The 18,118-nt window shown below is 38.4% G+C and overlaps 1 protein-coding gene across 3 annotated transcripts in view; it reads left to right on the top strand.

Annotated features, from left to right (window-relative positions):
- Nucleotides 1–18,118, top strand: part of LOC126973862 (potassium voltage-gated channel protein Shaw-like) — a 226,884-nt gene that overhangs the window by 1,096 nt on the left and 207,670 nt on the right. The window lies entirely within an intron of this gene.

Genomic DNA, 18,118 nt, shown 5'->3' with positions numbered 1-18,118 from the left:
TTTCGATATGATAGTTACCAGTGTGAGGATCCTTTGCACAGTATACCGGCTAGATTATGGGTGCCACAACGGCACCAATTTCTGCCGTGAAGCAGTAATGTGTAAGCTTTACTGTGTTTCGGTCTGAAGGTCGCTGTAGCTAGTGAAATTACTGAGCAAATGAGACTTAACATCTTATGTCTCAAGATGTCGAGCGCAGTTGTAGTGCCGCTCAGAATTTCCTGGTTTTTCAAGAATCCTGAGTGACTTTGCATTGTAATAGGCAGGGCGTTTCAATGACAATCAGCTGAACGTCCTGCACGTCTAGTCCCTTAATGTCATAAAAAAACATCACCATTATTACTAGACTTAATGTGGTGAAATTATTGTAATGTTTCTAATTATGTCTCCATATCATGATTATTATCAATATGTATAATTTTTTTTTCGTATCACTACACTGTAGAACGCCGATTAATAGTCTGAATTCAACCTTCGCTCGACACCTACCATCTGGATGTGTGGCGGTCCTCCACAGTGCGGTTTTCAAGGAGCTTTATTCCTCGTACTACGAAGCCGTGGAATGATCTTCCTTGTGCGGTGTTTCCGGGACGATACGACATGGGTACCTTCAAAAAAAGCGCGTACACCTTCCTGAAAGGCCGGCACCGCTCTTGTGATTCTTCTGGTGTTGCAAGAGAATGTGAGCGGCGGTGATCACTTAACACCAGGTGACCCGTACGCTCGTTTGTCCTCCTATTCCATAAAAAAAAGAAAAAAAGAAACACATTTTTTTTCTCCGGAGTGGTAACATTGTATACGATAGAGGGTATTATAGTTGTAGGAGGTTCAACAAACGATTATGAATAAAAAAAATCCAACGATTAATAGGCTCCACGTTGTAATATAGGTTTATACCATCGATAATCGTTTTAGTGTGAATAAGGTGGGTTAACTCCATCATAAAGGTTAACTTAATAGCTAAACTAAAAGTCAATGTGACAGTTGAAATTGATTTTACTACAAAAAATATTGGGTTATATACGTACTTAGATTAAGAATTGGTCTCCACTGCGCCACATCTAGATACCGCACTACCTAAGGACAATAGCTTCTTTATTGCGGCTTGTGTGCGTGGCGTCTTGACACTCAATGACATCTTCAAATTACGGTTCTTGTTATTTTACATTGAAATTGATAAAATTCAAAATAATTTTTGATGATATGTGATCCCAGTGTCTTTCTTATTTATTGTAGTATTATTTTACAAAGTTTTACTACGCAACCTGGCATTTTAGTTTCAATTAATTAGCAAAGCTTAGCAGAACATGTGGCACGTCAACGTCACACATTGTTCGAGATTGACGAGTAAGCCCATTTGGGCGTAGTAAAAGTTGCCGCACTTTGCGACTATGCCTGCGGTATCTAGTATGAGCGCAGCGGAGACTAATCCTTAATCGAAAAATTAAGTTTTATTTTTATTCAAAAAAGTCCATATTATATTTTTTTTTGTTTTCTATTGAATCACTTAATACAACGGATAACTGGCCACAATACTTCAATGAAAACCGCATTAAAATTGGCTCTACTATTTCTGAGCTTTTTGCGCACAAACGCTCTGTGCGTTTTACAAACCGACATTTTGTCCAAAAAATATTTATTCCTCAATAACATTAAGGAATATTTTAGAATATATCGTTACGATTTTAATATTTTATAGACATAAGTTTAAATACGAATTAATTTATTATATTATGATTATAATATGTATGTTTATTACTAAACAGAATCACTGCTCTCTAAAAAAGTTGTGATATTAAGGCGGGCGCGGCTCCGAGTGTTAAATTATCTATGATCTATAATACGTCTATACTCTATGATATTACGTCTCCACTAAACTATTTAAGTCTTCAATACCTTTTAATGGTATAACAAGTATTTTATCCTTTTCCACAAAAACACTTCCTTCAATTTTATTTCCAGGTTTTCCAAAAAGCGCACACACCCAACTTAGAATTCAAATAAGTTCTTTTGATTCCTCTGGTATTTTTAATATTGGAATACATAATTATTATCATTGTTCAAATTCATCATTCTCAATCATCATCTCAATTTCTCATCAAGCAAAGAGATTCATGAGTAAATATTAAACAGCTCACTGTTTCCTCAAGTTTCCAAATTAAACACAAATATTATAATTTATACTATAAAAACAACTGATTTGAGATTTTTTCAATTCAAAAAATTTTCTAATGTGTTCTTAACCAAGGTAATTTCTAGTTAGATCTAGCATTATTTCTAAGATTTTCGCTATATATCAGCTTGGTTATAGACAGTCTCTAAAAGAAAAAGATTAGACTAGATTATGATTATTTTATAGCAAGAACAATGATGTAAGTACAGTATTGTATACTTCATTAAAAAGAGCGCAAAAAAAAGAATGCTGTGAGAGTTTCTTGCACGGCTTCTTTCTTTCTCTCTCAAAGCGCCATTTGTTTCCGAAGCGGTAGTAGTGTCTAGTATATTAGAAATGACATCAAAAAGAATTCTAATTCGATTCTCAAGGAATCAATTTTGAGAAAATAAATGCCTTTTAAGATGTTTTATAATCTGTGCGTATTACTACTTTCCTTAGAATAAATATATCATTTATTGTAATGTACGCTAGTAATAATAATAATTTTTAATTGGTGTTTGTGTAAAGCACGTGGTTTAGTGCAACAAGACCATTTCTTGTTTGAATCGCTGATGTATGTCAAGTTGTAACTGGTTGGTTCGCTTGACATGTGAATGTAACATGAATTTAATTAGCTATGCATCATTGTCGTATTGTGTAAAGGCTTCAATAAGTTTGTAAATTAGCCTTTTCTATTTTATAATGTCAAGGGACTCGTTCTTTTCATCGGGTAAAGTTACGGTAGGTTCTTACTATCGCCGGTTTGATTGCGACTTAATATTTTATTGTTTTATTCATTTATTTGGATCTTTAACATTAGGGGAACCTCTTGTACCTAGGACAGTTTTTTAGATATCTATTTTTTATTTGTATTTGACTAACTGTACTCAAGCCATTTTTGCATATTTTGAAAGGTTATAATTTATTATTTGAGTATTCAGCACCAAAATATCAAAAATGTATATTCATACTTACATGTGTCTTAATAATAAAAACGAAAACAAGGTACATACCCTATTTACCTTGGCCAGGTGTACCCAGGACACATTGTGGAATTGGGGGTAATTTATGGAAAATATAAACATTCTTAACTAAAACCGTTTTATTCGCTTAAATAACATATTAACCCACAAATTCTGAACAAAATCAAAATGATATTCATAGTTTCTTTTCTCTAATGAGACAGAGCTTTTATATATATTTCATTAGGAATATTATATTACGTGACTGTGAAATAATTTAAGAAAATATTCTCCGGGCCAAAGTACAACATCTAAAAGTTTATACTTGTACGTGGTGGTAAGCGACTACTTTCAAATTGAGTAGCCTGTAGTGACGTACAGAATATACTAGACACTAGAATTTAACATCGCGGGAATTTTTGAAAGCAGCCCAATGGCACAGTAGACATCTACTGTGCTAATGGCCTAGGTCAGGGGTCGGCAGACTTACCATCCAAATGAGTCAAATATCAAGTTCGTAGATTTTCCCATGCCTTCAAAGAGCCGCAACATGAATTTTATTAGTCCAATAATTAGTCTAATTTGCTTATACTAAACGTATTTCTTGACACACCTGTTGTTGCGGATGTCCATGGGCGGTTGCCTCACCTCTCCCCATCCCGTGAGCCTCTACCCCGTTTGCCCCCTCTCATATAAAAAAAAATACTGCAAAATTTAATTAAAATATTTACTATTAGACATTTGTAAAAATAACAATCTTATCAATTACATTATATTTTATTTTTAGTTGGTGTCCTTGCATTGCTTTCGAAAGCTTGCTTATGTCTCGCAAGTAATTACTCGTTCTTAATTTAAGGCACTACTGCTAATTGTCATCGGTTAATTTGCTTCTTAATTTGATTCATAAACGAAAAAGTTTGCTCACATAAATATCTAGAGCCGAAGATTGATATAATATAGCAAATGCTAGTTTTATTCTTGTTTTTTTTGAAGGCTATTCCATGTATCAAATACGATTTGCTCTATTTTGGGTAATTGTTTTACAGCCGTCCACTTATTTTCAGAAATCAAGTTTGATTTCTCTCTCTCGTTCTCTGCCAAACGGCTTATATGGGCTGGGAACTTACTGCTCCACAGTTCTTTGTTGTTGATATCAATGAGTTGGCAGTTGAGTTGCAATTGAGTTGGAGTTGTGTACCTGCCCTAGGTACACATAGTGCCAAGGTACAACAGGTTACCCTACATATATTTAACATTTCTACAAACTAATGCTAGATACAATTCTGAAATATGTAACAATCAAGATGAACACATCTATCAAATGGAAGCAGTTATAGAATTAATAACATATAATATAATTATCATCAATTAATTCATTTATAGAAAAAGTGCGTGTTATGGAGAGTCGAACTATCCCAAACACGCCAGGGATAGAAAACGCTTAAACGTCATCACAGATCTATGTATATTGTTATAAGTAAAAGCTAAAGTGCCTTTTAATAATTCATCTTATTATTTATTTGACATAGGAAGTTGCTTTACTCACAGCCAATATTTAATGTTTGCAGATGACAAAAAAATCTTCCTCAAAATACGTGACATTGACGACTGTTACAAGTTGCAAACAGACCTGAATGCTTTGTCTGAATATTATAGTAATAATAGGATTGTCGTTAACGTTAAAAAATGCCACTACATAACATTGACACGTAAAGTAAAATCCATAATATTCGATTATAAAAAAAATAAAAATATTATTATTATATAAACGGCGTATCACTATCTAAAGTGAGCTCAGTTAGAGACTTGGGAGTCAAAATTGATACTAAGCTTTCTATGAACGACCAGGTTAATATCGTAGCAGATAAAGCATATAAGCAGCTGGGATTCATCAAACGCACAACAAGTTATTTCAACAACATAGAGTGCATAAAAAGTCTGTACTTCAGTTATGTTCGCAGTGCACTTGAGTATGCAAGTAACATCTGGTCACCTTACTATATCATACACACACAAAGGATTCAATCCATACAAAAGCAATTCCTAAAGTATCTAGCGTTCAAGCAATTTAAAAACTTTTCATGCTATGAAGAAGCTTGTAAGCACTACGAAATTGATCAAAATTGATGATGAATCCTAAATGGTAAAATTGATTGTCCCTCCTTATTAGCGAGTTTTTCATTGAACGTCCCATCACTTAGAACTCGTCACACGCACCTTCTGGCTGTACCAAAAGCTAAGACGAACTACACACAAAACTCTGTTCTGCAACGTCTGGCTCTCACCTACAATAAAGCTTATTTTAATTTAGATATGTTTTGCTTGTCCAAAGTACAGCTAAAAAAAGAAATAAGAAATATACATCGACTGCAATGATTATCTAAACACACACACACACACATGCTACATACACCCTCAAATACACTACACACAACCTTACATACACCCTCAAATACACTACACACAACCTTACATACACGCACACACACTCCTGTAACCTTATTTTGTAAAGTTTACCTTCTAAGTAGCTTATTATAGTAATTGCAAATATTTTGTTATCTTATTCTGGCTTGTTTAAATCATAAAATGTTACATCTTTTGTTTAATACCTATATACTGTAATCAGCCTTATTTTTCTACTTTATATTATAATTATAATGTATATAAATTGTGACGCTGTAGATTACATGCAAATAAATAAATAAATAAATTTGTAATTACAAATTAATAAGCTTATATTGATGTTTTTTTTTTATGAAAATTAGGGACGAGACGATCAAGACGTTCAGCTCATGGTTGATGGCTCACGCCCTGCCCATTACAATGCAGTAACACTCAGGATTCTTGATAAACCCAAAAATTCTGAGCGGCGTTACAATTGCACTCGTCACCTTGAGACGTTAGATGTTACGTCTCATTTGTCCAGTAATTTCACAAGCAACGGCGCCCTTCAGTCACCTCTATGTTACCCATAATCTAGCCGGCTTCCTATACAAGGGAGCCTCCCACTGGTCAATGTTTGTTTGTAACCGACTTATTTGGGCGCGATTTTGACCCACTTTAAACGGCCATATTACGTTCAAACTTCGTAGATTTATCTAGGACCGATGACAATAAATTAGTTTGATAAAATTATTCTATGTTTCAATTTACAAAATAAGTTTTTTGTTAATTAATAATTTTTATTGCAATAAGGCTCAATTGATGTTAATTTTATATTTAAAAATAAATTTTCTATTTTTTAGTTCTTTTTTTGTTCGGTTTTCTATAAATAGCGTGTTTTTTAGTTTTTTTTAACCACAATTTATTTAAATGGGTGACAGTGGTGTTCATCGAATGACATTGGCTCATTGTTTTGATACGCGGTTGGTATCAAAAACAATATTTCAGGAGACACAAATATTTGCAAAGTTCAAATGTGGATAACATTTTATTCCCAGACGAAGTATATTAATTATTTTTTTGCAATGAAACAGGTGTGACGGCGGAGGTATCCTCGAGATTATCGCGATGAGATTTGACAGCTCATAATATAATATTCATGCTTTTATCATTGCAAGTGTTTTGTAACGAAAATGAACATAAATATTCAATGAGTTTAATAAAGGAATTACGTAAGGGACGAGATAAGCAGGACTGTTGTCAGCTGTTGGTAATTGATACGCGCTGCCCATTACAATGCAGTGCCGCTCCGGATTCTTGAGTAACCCAAAAATTCTGAGCGGCACTACAACTGCGATCGTCACCTCGAGACATAAGATGTTAAGTCTCATTTACTCAGTAATTTCATTAGCTACGGCGCCCTTCAGATCGAAACACAGTAATGGTTACACATTACTGCTTCACAGCACAAATAGGCGGCGTTGTGGTACCCATAATCTAGCTGGCATCCTGTGCAAAGGAGCCTCCCACTGGTGGTGATTTGACACGTTATATACATATGTTGAGTTAGTAGATAGAAGATGAACACTAGATACGCTGTCAGCGTATGTAAATGAGATAGCAATAATCTGTGACGTGTGTTATGTTTTCATTTCGTTCTGAACGATTTGTGTAACGTGATAGACAACAACGTCGCATTATTTAATAATAACTTTAAAAATTCACACCAAATCAATTACGTATTGAAAATCAGAATTAATTCAATTCGAATTTATTTTTAATAGTATTTTTCCACGGCAGCCATTGTTTGTTGCGAGTCAATGAGTTGGGTCCAAGCAAAAAAATCGCATAGGTACGCGAAAGGGAAGGCGGATATGGTAGTGTATCTCGCTTACTCTCAACACCAATCTAATTTATGTGTCTCTGTCACATTATAATTGATATTTTACTGACGTATCTATTGTTCATCTTCTATCTACGGTTGAACTTGATCGAACAGACGAGGAATCTGTCAGTTGTCCTCACAACAAACGTCTAACCCTTGTTAGACGTGTTTCACTTACAGTGATTGATTGTTCTCCAAAAAGGAATTCGCAAGACAAAACAATCCCCCGACATTTAGAGCGTTTTTCACTGAGACGTAATCGACCGGAAACAGAGACCTATTCAGTCTGAATATATAAAAAAATATTTTTAACTTGTAATTCAAACATAAATATTTTACTACGTGGAAAATAATCTTTGCTCACTGCGGGGACAGACTGCGACCCCGTGAGATAATAAGTATGGGTAGTACTTTACTAACGCACCATTTTTTTTTATGAAAATAAGGGACGAAACGAGCAGGACTTTCAGCTCATGGTAATTGATACACCCTGCGCATTACATTGCAGTGCCGCTCAAGAATCTTGAAAAACCATAACAAAAAAAATGTTAAGTCTCATTTGCCCACTAATTTCACTAGCTACGGCGTCCTTCAGACCGAAACGCAGTAATGTTTACACATTACTGCTTCACGGCAGAAATAGGCATCGTTGTGGTACCCATAATCTAGCCGGCAGTCTGTGCAAAGGAGCCTCCCACTGATTCTGTGCTTAAATAAAAGTGTTAAGACTGTGTTGTCGCTACACTATTTATTTTTTATTTTGAATACATCTCCATTAATCAACAGTTTCTTTCATGGAATAATTATTAGTCTGTATTTTTCTTCTGTTTTTATACATAAATTGATGTTATTATCGTAGCGATCCTGCTTATGATATAAGATAACAACGTAGACGGTATTTTTGTCACCGGGCCATACGTGCGCTAAGTTTTGAGCAACGCACGAATTGTTGTAGATCCATTGCTCTGTGAATGGCTAGATCATTTAGCGATGCGCAGAGTCGACGCAATGTCTACTAACGCATTTATCACGGGGAGTGTTCCGAAGAGCTGTTCTACCTGCTCCCAGCCGCCGAATTCAACCTTCACCTGAGACGCTAGAAATTAGGATATCAACTCCACCATCTGGATGTGTGGTAACACCACAGTCTCTCCGCACTCTGGAAGAACACCTCCAGAGTGCGGTTTTCAAAGAACTTTCTTTCATACCATGAAGCTGTGGGATGAGATTCTTTGTGCAGTGTTTCCTGACAATACGACATGGCCACCTTCGAAAGAGCGCGTACACCTTCCTTGAAGGCCGTTAACGCTCATGTGATCCTCTGATGTTGCAACAGAATGTGGGCGGATATGATCGCTTAACACCATTCTACCTTTTCTATAAACAAAAAATAGTAAACAGGACGTCTTAAAGTAAATGAAAATCAAGTTCAAAATTTTTTTTAGCTACGTAGATACATACTCCACGCGAATATAATAATTCATTACAATATAATATAAGCGATTTATTTAAGTAAATATATTTCATGAATCTCTGAAATGTCTTCAACGTATTTACTACAAATGTTTTTAACTATTTGCTCAGTTTTCGTGCCCGTTTTCTCTGTTTTCTAATCCAGCTTCACCATTTTCGTTGTTTAGGGTCAACGTTTCTTATGTAGCAAAAAACTCACGAAGCTCCTTTATATACCGAACAGAGTGTCGTAACCCAGGGTAATTTAATATAAATACCTGCAGATATAACCTCTGGAAAAATAAATACTAGTGTTTTAACAAAAAGTATTTTCCTTACCAGAGTTTTATGTCTCTGTAATAAGGTTTCAACTGGAACTCGACTGCTCTTATATAAAACTATTCTGAACGAGTTGACAGATTAGTCTAGCACTTTCCACGCAAATTGGGAGGTTTCTGTTACTTTATCTGGCACTCTACAACTGCCACTAAAACTTATGTAAGAGTGGAGGGCTACAGCGGAAACACTGTTATTTTTTAATAATTATATTATGTATCTTTTGAAGTTATAAATACATGTATGAAATGACACCCCTATAGCCCAGTGGTTAGTGACCCTGCCCACTGAGCTAGAGGTCCCGGGTTCAAATCCCGGCAGGTGCAACCATTTAAATGATGAATATGAAAGTTTGTTTCCGAGTCATGGGTGCTAATTTGTATTTAAGTATGTTTAAGTAAGTATATTGTATTAAATATATCGTTGTCTTGCACCCATAGTACAGGCTATGCCTAGTTTGGGGCAAGATACTTTGTGTAAGAGTGTGTGAATATTATTATTATCTGTATATAGAAATAATTTTCTACAAAAAAAAATACATTTCCGAAGTGTAACTCATAACTTGAAATCTAAAACAAGTAACCCACCCACATGCTATGTGAACTTATCGTTTTTTTTTCTGTTTTTGATTTATATACGGATAGGTGGCGCATTAGGAACAAGTATTAACTCTCACTCCGTATTACACGGTTGTATCCTCTTCCGCCAATTTTTTTCGGTTTTTGAATGCACGTGTACGTTTAAGGCCGGAACGCATTACTGCGGCTCTGTGCAGCGCTGCACCGCGCGGCACTAAGTGTCAAAATATGATTTCAATCATTTTGTTAGCATTTCGCACTGCTCGTCGCAACATATCTACCAGCGGGAGGCTCCTTTTCTGAATACCAAATTTTTTTGTTTTTCTGAATCGCTTTACTCGATTTCACACTTAATTCAGAATGTCGAAGACAAAATTCTATAAACTTAACAATTATTAACAGTATGCATAATGAAGCGACGCGCCGCTTGCTGTGTCGTCCTAAGCGTTGCTCAAATAATGCGTTATTAGGCGCCTTTGTGTTACCCATAATCTAACCGGCATCCGCTGCAAAGGAGCCTCCCACTGGTGTTATAACAGATTATGGGCGGTAGTGATCCGAACAACCAACAAGGGACCCGTACCGTATATTATTATTTTCGATAAAAATATTTATACATCTGGGACTTTATTTATATAACCAGGTCATATTATATTTCTAGGTCATTTCAGACAAGTGCGGTCTTTTTTGAAGCAAATCCTCCTCCATCGATTCCATTCACTCTAGTCTTAATGCTTTAGGTTGCTAGGTTTCGTTAGGCTCGTCCTGCCAAACAAAACAAATTAATTCAAAACTTTACTTACAAATATTAAAGTTTTTAATATTCATATAATCCGCCATTTGAAAAAATTTGATGAAAAGCAGTGGTAAAAAACTTGTCCAACTCTCTTTCAAACCATCAAATATTTACAACTTTAAAAGTTTATGCAAAATATAACATAAACTTACGTCTTTTATTTTTTAATTAATACAAATAATAACATATAAAAACTTCATAATAATTAATGTAAGTGACACCTTAATTGGTTTTTAGCGTTAAATTTGATAACGCCCTTTTTTACTTATTTATTTAGGTAATCCAAACGGATTACAATAATTTCTAACCTGAAGTCTTAATTAAATTACATTAGAATCTTATTGCAATCCTATAGGGTCGCACAGCTTGAATAAGATTTTAAACTACAAAATTCCTAATCTACTTAATTATTTCACTTAGTTTATTAAAAAAAACGAAAGTCTATCTTATCAGAAGTATATTTCTTCCCTATATTCCATTGTAATACTAAAAAGAATACGTTCGCATTTTACTATGAAAATCTACTTCCACCAATATAATATTATATTCCACACACAAATATTATAGTGGAATAAACTACCAAATTTGATTTTTAGATTTCATTACGCTCGTAAATCGCTCCATTAATCGTGGTAAATGATCCTTCTAAGCAAAAAAGTAAAAAAAAGTAGTTGGATTTACAGAAAACTAATTAAAATTGTAGTTTACACAGAATTGCATATTCTGGAAAAAATATATTCGTAAAACAAGTTAGTTACCCGTTAACACTTTCATAAGTTCTCGTAGTTCCGGAACGAGCGAATAAGTTTCTAACTTTGTTTTTCTGAAGGGAACCTACTTACTTAATATTTATACATAGTCTGGCCAATACTGTTACAATTAAAAATTAACAAAATATTTTACATTTGAATTTGGAATCTGACATTTTTATATGATTGTTCTCTAATACGAAAAATTCTAATAAGAACTCAATAGTTCTTTTCTCATTTTGGCGCTAATACATTGTAAAATATTTTGCGAATAAAATGGAGTGGGGTGATAAAGAAAAACGCTGTGATTGCATTACACATTACACGAATTAGGTATGGAGCCAAAAGCAATTTATAAAACTCCCCATATGCTTGGTATTAGTAAAATGTTTGTGTCCCGGGCTATTAATAGGTACAATGAGACCTCCTCTGTTTGTGACAGAATAAGATCTGGCCGTCCACGTAGTGTTAGTATTGTATATCAATTATTATTAATATTAGTATTATTTAACAAATTTTGCAGCTTTACAAACCTCATATACGTCGTTTGAGGGATATATTATTACACCTCCTTCTCATGAGCTTACTAATTTGTGTTACTCAAACTTACTATTTACAATTAACAAGTCAATGTAACCCATGCATTTTAAATGGTGACATAGAGATCTCACCACAAAACCAGCTATCCGCCTATTTGTTTTATATTCACGAGATTGGTTTTCTTCTAAGTTATCTATAATATAACCGTCACTCTCATTCTCATTTGCATCATCAGTCCGTGAAAATGGAGCAGTTAATACAACTGCTCCATCTTCACACATCATCATCACATCTTCAATATAATATTGTTTTGCATTAGCGTAATCATTACCACCACGCATACGAATAGCCCAAATTAATAATTTTGCACGGCGGCCATCTTGGATTTAATAAATGGTCCCAAGTTCGTTCTCTGCACCCTTGAGAACGGCACGGTTAATTTGGCACGGCGAAAATAACGGTTTTATAAATGATAGCTAGCAACGGCATCTCTATCGTCTTGCTTTTTCGTTTCATTGAGTTTCAAATGACAATGATTCTAAAGAATATTCACTTTAATAAATACCTACATATGAGATATGACGAGGAAAGAACCTCTGTATTGTTTTTAAAAGGTGTGACGGCATTACTGTTGACATCACAATTGCTATCTTGCTGAAGATCACTCATTGGTTCTTCTAAAGAAAACTACACGAGTTGGTATTTTATTACTTTCGTTTATACAACGGGCAGCGTTACGACGTCCCAGAGTGGTCCGTACCGTACGACAGCCCGAGCACGACTGACTCAAGTGTCGACTGTGCGGCTGTATTTATAGGACCCGGCGCACGTACTACTCCACGTGTTTTGAAATGCGGCCGTATTTATGACGCTCGGTGCACATGCACGTGTTTTCAATTCGTGTTGTAGTATTTGCGCCGATACGGCCATTCTGACAGGCGGTGCGCGCTCTGCACCAGCCTGGTTGGTATTTGTAAGTTGTGGTGGATTCTTATAGATTCTCGTTAGTTCTTATCGACTGTTATTGGAACCGTAGGTTGTCGAAGGTTCTTAAAGATTCTCGTAAAGTTCTCGAAGATTCCCGTAGAGGATTGAGTGTTCTCGTAGATTTCTCAAAGATGTTCGTAGAGAATTGGGAGGCTCTCGGATATTCTCGCAGAGGATTGGTAGTTTTTCGCAGAGTTCTCGGAGATTCTCGTAGAGGATTCGGAGGTTCTCATAGAGGTTTCGGAAGTTCTCGCAGAGTCCTCGCAGATTCTCGTAGGTTCTTGTTGACCTGCAAGTATAGAAAGTTTTTCTGAGTAGTGCATCTGTTATCAACTTGAGTTGCTTTGTTGTAGTTACATAAACACAAATGCTATAATTATAACTGAGGGTTCTCAGTGATTCTCGCAGAGTTCTCGTTGAATTGCAAAAATATAAAGTTTTAAGAGGCTTTTCGGAGGTTCTCGAGGAGTTCTCGGAAGTTCTCGTAGAGTTCTCGGAGGGTCTTGTAAAGTTCTCGGAGGGTCTCGTAGAGTTCTCGGACGGTCTCGTAGAGTTCTCGTTGAACTGTGAAAATATAAAATTTTTAAGATGCTTTTCGGAGGTTCTCGAAGAGTTCTCGGAGGGTCTCGTAGAGTTCTCGTAGATTAATAAAAGGTTTTCATCAGGATGTTTTGAATTATAGAATAAAACTGTTCACATTGTGTTTCCATCAAGAGTCCGTGGTTAGCACAAGTGGGAAACATGAGTAGGTCAGAGGTAACACGCTCCAGACACTCGTATGGATCTGTGGTGTGTACGTGTCTAATCACAATTCCACAAGGCTTCCTAACGGTATCTCCATGGTTCTCTTATGGATACATCATGGGTCCGTGGTTATCAAAGTTTATGACATGATTAGCTTAGAGGTACCACTCTGTAGATATTCATACGGATCTGTGGTGTGTACGTGTCTTATCACAATTCCACAAGGCTTCCCAACGGTATCTCCATGGTTCTCTTATGGATACATCATGGGTCCGTGGTTATCCAAGTTTATGACATGATTAGCTCAGAGGTACCACTCTCCAGACACTCGTATGGATCTGTGGTGTGTACGTGTCTAATCACAATTTCACAAGTCTTCCCAACGGTATCTCCATGGTTCTCTTATGGATACATCATGGGTCCGTGGTTTTCCAAGTTTATGACATGATTAGCTCAGAGGTACCAATCTCCAGATATTCATACGGATCTGTGGCGTCTACGAGTCTACTCACGATTCCACAAGGCGTCCCAACGGTATCTCTGATGGATACATCAAGCAAACGTGGTTATCACAAATGTATGACGTTGTTAACCTGATCTACCACCGCCAGAGGTACCACGTTTCAGGCACTTTTCTCGTAGGACTCCCTCGTGGATTTATAAAAGATATTCATCTGGTTGTTTGAATTGTTGAATAGAGGTACTTCCCTTTACACTGATTATCCTCACACTGAGTCTTAGTGTGACTGCAGCCTTTCTTATATGATTGATGGAATGGGCTGGGTGTGTTGCGCAATAGGATCTCGGTGAGTGGGTACTTCGTTTTCCGCCGATACAGTCTCAGGGACATTGGTCTTCCAGCCCTTAAGCGTCGCTGTATCATGCGAATACTGCGCAAGGTATTATGTAACATCACACGTCGTTCTGCACTACGCATTGCAGCGCACTCGTTACAGTCAAATTAAGTAGACTAGAATCCTTTATCTTCACTTCGGTAGATAAAGCACATAAGTGCACCGACATTTTCTGCATCGTCTCCATCATTTGCATCAAGAAATGACTTGGTATCGGTCCCTTCTGCTGGATGTTGGTTGGTTGCAATTGATGAGGTCGTATCCCACTTCTGATGATGAGGAACGAACCTCTGTATTGTTTTTAAAAGGTGTGACGTCATTACTGTTGACAAAACAATTGCTATCTTGCTGTAGATCACTCATTGGTTCTTCTAAAGAAAACTTCACGAGTAGGTATTTTATTACTCTCGTTTATTCAACGGGCAGCGTTACGACGTCCCAGAGAGGTCCGTACCGTACGACAGCCCGAGCACGACTGACTCAAGTGTCGTCGAGTTTTCTTCTCACCCTGTGTGTGAGGGCGGAAGGAGGGTGTCAGGGCGGGGCCTTATACCCTGGCACTTCTTCTCCCAAGACGTTGGGAGAGTCAGTTGGTTAAAGTTGGAGTCGTCGCTACTTGCTTGGGGCACAACGATTATTTTTTTGTGTTTGTTTTTATTTTTTTGATGATATTTTTTGTTTTTTTTTTTTTTTTTTGTTTCTTAGCTCGTAGCTTAGTCGGTCAGTCTGTCAGTTTTCGCCTTTTCCGGGGTCTTGTGGAGTTTTCATCCTCCTCTTCATTTACGCAGTCCCTTGAGTACGCCTTCATTTTTCGTCTACCCTCCTCGTCTGGGGGTCTTGCATGTAGCGGGGCAATTCCCACCAGATGAGGGTGTGACGAGGCGTCTGTTCGCCGGTACATGTCTGTTGTTATCATTCTTACGAGGGCGTCTAAATTTTCAACTTTCAAGTCTTTGGAGATTGTTGCGTTTCGTACGTATCGCGGTGCCCCCACTATGGCACGCAACGCGAGGTTTTCTTGTGATTGCAGGCGATCCCGGTTCCACGCTGTGAGATACGGGTACCAAGCTGCTGCTGCATAGGTCAGCCTGGACCGTATGTATGTTTTGTAAATCATTAATTTGGTTCCTAGTGGCAGCTTGGACCGTAGGATGGGCTGGAGCTTGGCGCGAGCACCCCTCGCCATCCCGATGGTGTTGTCAATGTGCCTCTTGAAGCTGAGATTCCGGTCAATGGTAACTCCCAGGTATTTGACGTCCTGCCTCCATGGGAGTTCCTCCGACATCAGCTTCAAGGGTGAGGGTAGTTTTGTATTTCCGGTGATGATCGCCTGCGTTTTCGTTACGTTCACAACTAATCGCCATTTCTTCAACCATTCTGGTAGCGCTTCTAGTGTTGGTTGGTCTTTTCACTGTAAACTCAGGTCTGTAGGAGGATGCGTAGAAAGCTGCATCATCCGCGTATAGTGCTAGCTTAGCCTGCCCAACGACCGGGATATCGTCAGTATACCAGGCATAGCAGTGCGGAGAGAGACAGCTTCCTTGAGGTACTCCGGCTCTCACTGGCCTAACACTCGATTGGCAATCCTCCACACAGACAAGGAATCTTCTGTTTGTGAGAAATGCAGCTAATATTTTGATTATTTGCACTGGCATCTCAGTTTTGATCATCTTGTACAGCAACCACTCGTGCCATACGCGATCGAAGGCCTTCTCCATATCTAGCAGTACGGCTGCGACATGTTCCTTCTTGTTGTGGCTCACGGCCATCTCGTTTACCATTCGTGTGATTTGCAAGGTGGTGGAGTGTTCCGCTCTAAACCCGAATTGCTCCTCTCTCGGTATTGTGTATGGCGTTACATGTTTCAGTAAGACTCTCTCGAACAGTTTGGAGAGAGTGCTTAGCAATGTGATGGGTCTGTAACTTTCCGGTTTGCGGGCGTCCTTCCCTGGTTTTAGAAGCATCACACCTTGCCTGTTTTCCAGGCGTCTGGAAAATGGCCGGAGCGGAATATGCCGTTAAAGATGCGAGTGAGCGCGACCACACTCTTCCCTGGCATGTTCCTCAGTGCTTCATTGGTAATTTGGTCCAGACCAGGTGCTTTTCTTGTAGGTAGGCGTTTGATAAGCCTCGACACCTGGCCTGGAGTCACGAACAGCTGGTCTTGGTCGTTTGTGGTCTCTCTTCCTGCTAGATATGCCTCCACAAGTTCCTCCACCCTTCTGGTGTGCTGGGGATCCAAGTCTGGATTTGGTGCGAACTGTCGCTCCAGACTGTCGGCCAGGATTTCCGCCCTGTCTGCCGCTGCGAACTTCAGAAGGCCTTCGCGGTCCAAAAGTGGTTGGACTGGTTTGGGGCTGCTGGAGAGCTGTTTGCATAGCTTGTGGACTGAGGGTACTTTGTCATTTATTTTTAAAATGTGACTTTCCCACCCCATGGCTGCGTACTCGTCCAAAGCTATGCGTACTTGCTCTATGAGATGGTTGAGGCGACGTTTGATTGTAGGACATCTTGTGTTTTGCCACAGTTTCCTTGTCTCTCTCTTATCGTTTATTAGTATCCGTATCTTCGCCGGGAGCTGTTCTTGCTTTTTCCCCGGCTTAGAGGTGCGCGTTGCTGACTTGAGAGAGAGCTGGATGGCGTTCGTGAGTGCCTCGGTTTCATTTTCTACGTCTTTGCTTGTAGTTACAAGCCCTGTTGTGCTTCTTGTATGCAATTCGTTTCGGAACACTTCCCAGTTGATTTTCCGTCTCGCAGGGGGATGTGAGACCCTACTGGGAAGGAATTCCAGAGTGAGCAGTACCGGTCTGTGGTCAGAGTCGAGTTTGTGCAGTACGCTCAACTCTGGAATTGCGGTGTCGAGTCCTTTGTGTAGTACCAGGTCGATCACGTCACCGCTTCCATCAGGCATATAGTGGGTCTACGATGTAGGGCCTGCGACTTCATATCTCTCCTCAACCATCTCCTTGTACAGAATGCGCCCCGTCGTGCATATCTTGCTTGAGTGCCAGGCGGGGTATTTGGAGTTAAGGTCGCCTGCCACTATCGTTGGAATGTTCCCGTCGAATAATGACCTTAACTCCATCTTATCTAGGCTTGTTCCGGGTGGCCTGTAAATTGAATGAATACGCATTATTTTATCCGCCACGTTGATAAGAATTCCCAATGCTTGGAATGTTCCGTATTCAGTGGCGGGTATCAACTGGTGTATCACCCTCCGTTGCACTAATCCTGCTAGTCGGTACACCTGTCCCGACGGCGATACCTCATCTTTTCTATATATGTGATAGTTAGGTATTTTAAATTTATCACTAGGCCGCAGGTGTGTTTCGCTGACTAGCAGTATGTCAGCTCGATAATCTTGTAAAAATGCATTCACCCGTCGTGCTTTACCTCTGAGGGTACTTGCGTTCCAATATATTATTTTTAGTTTACCCTCCATTTCCATTTCATTGAATCAGCTGGCTCAAGCCTTTAAGGGTGTTCCTGTCCTCGTCAGTTAGCGACTGGAGCAGCTTCATCATGTTTTTCAAGACATTGACGTTCTGCCCCATCTCCGCCGATTTTGCTGGTAACTCTGCGTTTGGTTTTGACCTTGTCTTTTTGCCCCGCTTCTTCTTATCAACTGAGCCGCCGTATGGATTTGCTGGGGCCATTAGGGAAGTCGGAGCCGTTTCTTCCACCGTCGATAGCACGGT

The sequence above is a fragment of the Leptidea sinapis genome, chromosome 30, assembly GCF_905404315.1.
Source record: "Leptidea sinapis chromosome 30, ilLepSina1.1, whole genome shotgun sequence".
NCBI classification, from domain to species: Eukaryota; Metazoa; Arthropoda; class Insecta; order Lepidoptera; family Pieridae; genus Leptidea; species Leptidea sinapis.
The sequence above is the reverse complement of the archived record's forward strand: the minus strand, read 5'-3'. Positions and strand labels throughout refer to the sequence as shown.